Consider the following 6518-nt stretch of genomic DNA (forward strand, 5'->3'; position numbering starts at 1 on the left):
TAATAATACCCTGTGGATACATCTAGCAAAGTTCTTAAAGACCACATGTGCTTCCTTTACCTCAGTCTTGGCTTCTCCACATAAGTATCTTGGACCCCATAATCCCTAGCAGAGGGAAGAATGAAAAGGAGGCATCAGCTGAGTGTTTGTTCAGCTGAATTGAACTTCACTGTATGTATTGCTTTGTTTCTCAGGAGACCCACTAAAGCTGATGTGAATCATTTTTAATGTATGTGCATCAATAAATATGCAATTATTATATACATCTGCAGGTTCTTGTCTCAAAAAACAACAACGAAGAATTGGCTTTTACATAAAAATAACATATGATACTCGAAGCAAATCCAGATCATGTGAAGGAAGCAGAAAGATAAGCATTTTTGTCATTTTGGTTAAACCACACACAAATCAGGAAACATACTTTACTCTCAAATGAAGTGATAAAAGAAACATGTTATGTTGAATAGCATTTTGATGATGGCAAGTATCAGACACTCATGTGCAAATATTTCATGTTATTGTTATAAATTATTGCTTCTGAATCTTTGTATGTCTTAATATTAATAATATGTATATAACATATAAGTAATACAAATTTTAAATAATAATTAAATATGAATACTTATAAGTACTAAGTAACATAAGTAATACTATAAACAAAATTTAATTATAATTATAAATATTTTATAATTTACTGAAAATAATTCAACCTATATTTATCATGTTTGTCCTTGAAAAATGAGTGACATATTGGAAAATGCAGATGAATGAAGACATGGCTTCAACTGCATCAATTTTATATTATACTAATAGAAAAGTAGATATTGAGGGCACCTGGGTGGCTCAGTGGGTTAAGCCGCTGCCTTCGGCTCAGGTCATGATCTCAGGGTCCTGGGATCGAGTCCCGCATCAGGCTCTCTGCTCAGCAGGGAGCCTGCTTCCTCCTCTCTCTCTGCCTGCCTCTCTGCCTACTTGTGATCTCCGTTTGTCAAATAAATAAATAAAATCTTTAAAAAAAAAAAGTAGATATTGAATCATAACTCTGGAAGGCATTTCTTTAAGGTCCTGTGGTCACAGCTACAGCAATTTTATAACTGATAATATGACAGTACAAAGGGGAAAAAAGAATTGGGGGGACTTGCCAAAGTCACATGCTTGTACTTAATATTTTAATACCTTGAAGCATAGAAATGTGAGTTTGCCTTAGATTCCCCATGTTTTATATTAGTCAATCCCAGTGTCATACGATAAAAACAAAATTTAAAGGTCTCTGTAGCATGTGATTTACGTAACAGAAAAGAATGGTAAAGAAAACCCATATGCTGACATTTCTGGGCACTTCCATCAGAGAGGATGCTCTCAAGGTTTCAACAGGAACTTTTCACAAATTTCAGGAACACCCTTGAAAGTCTCTTTTGTGTATTGTTAACTAGCAAGCACAAGGCTAATAACAAGAATAATATATTATTATAGTCATTATTTAACAACTATTTACCATGGGTAGGTGTTGGGGGTTTTTATTACATTTTTGCTATTGCGATTTGCTCTCTCTCTCAAGGATAAAAAGTCTGTGTCATTGCTAGATTTTAGAACAGATCATAGAGTCTCAGCTGACAGTGTTTGGTCTGGAAATAAAAAACCTGCTATTACTGATGATGTATCATGTAGTCACTCACCCAAGCAGAAAAATGTGCCTCTTGCTTTTGTATGCTCTTATATATTAGGTGGAGGTTTGGATTCTCCCATGGAGATACACTGTTAAAACTGAGATGCCTTGTTAATAAACAAAACAAAGCAAAACAAAAACGTGGAAAATTGAGAATAATAAAAGAGTTTTCTGACAGTTTCACATGCTGTGCAAAGTCAATCTATTTTGGATGATACTTGATTTGCAGAGTATATACATTTTTCAAACCCTCTTTTTAAAGAATTTCTCTACTAAGCAGAAGTTCAAAAGTAAATCTATTTCTCTATGCTGTGCATTTAGTAAGATTAGACATGCATATTTACTAGCAAGTTCATTGGAAATCAACCCACCTGGCAAATGAAATGAATGGAATTGGAATGAAAGTTGACTATAACGCAGGCATCCTTTATCCTAGCTAAAGCCAAACTCATTGAAAGCAAGTAACATCAGAACATACTTCTCGGCGATTATAATTTGGTCACTTTATCTGATAGGACTAAGTCTTAGTTGAATTTATTTCCAATTCTGTAGAATTTTTTCTGGAGTCATAACCTATACTGTATTAAAAGATGAGCTAAACAAGGAAGAACTAGAGTTGGAGTCAATTGGGAATGAGTAAGCTAATAAAAGTGTTTGTTTTTCCTTCAAGAGTAATTTTTTTTTTTTAAATTTTAAGCAAAATCCAAAATTTGTTTGCATAATCTATCCATTTGAAATTCCAGTTTCTGTCTTCCCGAATTTGTTCAGGGAAAAAAAAAAAAAGCCCTTGATATAATACTATAGCAAACTCCAACTATTTTATTAGAGTAATAAGTATAATCTTTGTAGTCAAATACTTCTTTATTATTTAAAATATACCACCTTAATCTGCCACTCTTATTGTCTGAGGTCATCATTGATTTGCTAAAACACTACCTGGCAGAGAGTAATGAAGGACATCTCTAATGACAGCAGCTTTACCTTTTGGTATTTCAATCTCTAATTCCTCCTAGGGAAAAAAAAAGCCACACTTATTTTTGGTTACTGATCCAATCCAGTCTCCCAGAGAGTAAAATAGATTACAATAAATGTGAATAGAATACATTTCTTTTGGATAGGATTATTTCCTCATTGTTGATCCATATTAATATTCCTGGATGTGGATCCACCTGAGAATTCAAAATCAATGTAAAAAACTTATTAGCCTGGCAAGAAACAGGAAAAATTTAACAAACATCTGGACCAGAAATCAGTTAGAAATTAATGGGATGTAAAATGATGTTATTTAAATACTCTGAAATGAATACGAAAGAAATAATACACACGTTTTTTTTTTTCCAAAAGCATGAATTGGTTTTCACTTGGGACTGAAAAGAGTAAAAATATAATCAAAGCTTATAGCAGAAGATTAGACTGCACCTAAAACATAAAATTTACTTTTTTTTTAGTAGAAATGATTATATCTTTCTCAAATATCTTCATGTGTTTATATCTTTCTAAATAGGAAGAAAGATCAAAGTTAACAAGAATAAATATAATTCACATTGAAACCCATGTGCCACTTTCGTAGAAGTTCACATATATATGTGAATATATATATACATATGTATATAAAAGAATATATATATATTCTTATATGATTGATCAATTTATCCCACTGAAGAGGGAAATTAATTGCTACATAAGTTATTTCTTTTTGATTTCATAATCAGTCATTTGCAATGGATTATTTCAACCAGAGAAATGTGGACCACCCTGGAGTTAGGAAATTGCCATTGCTTCTACCTCCCCAGAGCAATTTTAACAACTAAGTTGTTACCCAGGGAATGACATTTTTATGTTCCGTTAGTGATAAGCGTTATTTTTACACTGCTTATGACCATTTCTCACTCTGCTTTTGTATGTGCATTTATCTACCCTTTCCTCCCTACTGTTCCAATTATTTCCAATTGCAAGATCTAAGTAATATATCTCAGAAGTCTAAAGGTGGTTGTGAAGTAAACAAAGGACAGTGTGACAGTTGTGAATTCATAAAAGTGAACTAATAAATGATCACTGGCACTATTATCCCATGTCTTTTGTATCCAGAGCCTTAGTAGAGAAGACCGTTCATTTTTAAGGAATGTGCAGCTCTCATTATTAGCCTGAAAATCAGTTGCAAATATATAATTATCCAGAAGTATAAGTAACGGATATTTCCCTTCAGATGCATCTGAAATTATGGATACATATGGGTAGAATAAGATAAATAGTGCTTTAAGTGGAATTTAAATGAAATTAAAATAACTGCAATTTTTAAACATCTAGAGTAGTACAGGCTCTGGGTTAGGATTTCCACATGAGACTCCCAACCCATGACGAAAATCTTCTCCATTCCACAAATGAGACCAGAGATTCAAAGGGCTCTTCACAGGCATTCAATCTCAAGTGCATTAATACATTATGAAAAAGAGAAGATTCAGGAAGGGATGGCAATGCGGCACTTTCTTCATGTCATCACTTTGCTTAAAGCCGGAAGTTTTATCTCAAGAAGAGAGTCTCATTTCTTTGCCCAAACTCAAAAAAAAAAAAAAAAAAAAAAGAATATTTTCCCAAAATTTACATAAAAAGATGTGTTTTCACTTTGACTTTGTTATATGCTCAACTTCGTTATCCAATACCAGTAATATCTTTAGTTCTTTCTTTCTTTTTTTTTTTTAAGATTCTATTTATTTATTTGACAGAGACATATCACAAGTAGGCAGAGTGGCAGGCAGAGAGAGAGAGAGGGAAGCAGTCTCCTTGCTGAGCAGAGAGCCGGACTTGATTCCAGCACCCCGAGATCATGACCCGAGCTGATGGCAGAGGCCTAACCCAATGAGCCACTCAGGCGCCCCTCTTTAGTTATTTCTTGTTCAGTGACTATTAATGTGAGCAGTTTAATAATCTCTTTTTCAGTTGTCTCTTTTTCAACTCTAGACACTCAAAATAAACAAGTAAATAAGTCATTATGGTCCCAAAAATGCCTGGCTGCTGAATCTAAAGGAATATAGGAAGATCTCACCAGTGAAAATTGGGTATGTAATCATATGAAACTCATGATAGGTGTTAACAAATGAATAAAAAATGAAGTTTAAGCTTTTGTTTTTAGTAATTTTTTTTGTGAATGATTTTTTATTTATTAGACAGTTTCTTATATTTCATAAAAACTTTTATATACACTTGAAAATTTATTTTCAAAGTTCCTAAACAGAGGAAAATCTATTGTGAAAGTTGTTTATTCATTCTGTGACATATAACTAGATTTGGAAATAAAAAAGGAAAGCAAATTAGAATTTGTTGAGTATCATCTAGGTTATAACTACCCTGGTAGGAATTCACATACATCACCTCATCAAATTTAATTTAAGTATCACAACAACATTTTGAAGTAGGTATTTCTACCTACCTCTGCTGAGGTCATTTTCCTCAGAAGAGAACGCAGGAAACCTTTCCTTAAAATATAGCCAGTATTATCATTGATAACAGAGGAGTCTCTGGAATTAGACTGTCTGCATCAAATCTGGCTTTTTTTTTTTCATATTTTAGCTATATTAACTTTAGGAAGTCATTTAGCTATTTTTTATATAAATATTTTTCTTTATTTATTCAACAGACAGAGATCAAAGTAGGCAGAACAGCAAGCAGAGAGAGAGAGGGAAGCAGGATCCCTGCTGTGCAGAAAGCCCAATGCGGGGCTCAATCCCAGGACCCTGAGATCATGACCCTCATGAGCCAAAGGCAGAGGGTTAACCCACTGAGGCACCTAGGCACCCAAGAAGTCATTTAACTCTTTAAATACAGTTTTCTCCACTTATACATTGGAAATTATATTTGCACATGACATCCTTAGGACTGCTATTCCATGCCTAAGTTTTGACATACATCATCTGCATACATCATCATCATCATCATCATCATCATCTTCATCATCCTCATCTTCATCAACATCATCACCATCTTCTCCATAGTTTAGAGAACATGTAGCTTAGAGAACATGAGATTCAAACACAGTAATTTGACCCTCAACACCATATTATTTCATCAATAAACATTAATTGGTAAATCCCATTAGACAATAGAAATGTGGATATTCATGAATTTAGAGCTGACACCAGGCATCTGTATGGTCACTCCAGTTGTTTGAAGTGCCGCACTGGCTGGTCTATACTTTGAATTTAACTTTTATTACCACTCTACCTGCTATTTCTTCTCTCTCATGGCTTAATGTATTTCAGTTTGTCTTTTACATAGAAAAAGTCCTTAGATTCCATTTTTAACTCTTTGAACTTCTTGTAATACGAGTGTCTCCTAGATGAACAAATGTATTTCTAATCCTTCAATTACTAACTATATGTTAACAGGTAAAACCATACAAAAATCTCAGTCATCAGACAGCATCCTTGAGCATTAGCTGACTTTACATAGCTTTATATATACTATAGAAAAAATAATCATGGAATTTAAAAGTCTGCATGAGAAATACTTTTAACATAAGTAATTAAGTAATTAAGGGAGAGTTTTGCTTTGTGCCTATACTTTGTATGGGGAAAAAGTAGAGACAATTTTATTGTTATTTTTAAAGATTTTATTTTGAAGTAATCTCTATACTCAACACAGGGCTCGATCTTACAACCCTGAGGTCAAGAGTTGCATGCTCTGATGACTGAGCCAGCAAGACTCCCTGAGACTATATTATTAAATATTGAACATTTTTTACTGTTGCTTTCTTTTTGTTTAATGTATGAAAATACAATTGACTTTATATTCAGAAATACTGGTAAGCACTTTTATAATATAATTATTTCCCTTTAGATTTTTGGATTGGATTCAT

Source organism: Mustela erminea, chromosome 5 (assembly GCF_009829155.1).
Source record: "Mustela erminea isolate mMusErm1 chromosome 5, mMusErm1.Pri, whole genome shotgun sequence".
NCBI classification, from domain to species: domain Eukaryota; kingdom Metazoa; phylum Chordata; class Mammalia; order Carnivora; family Mustelidae; genus Mustela; species Mustela erminea.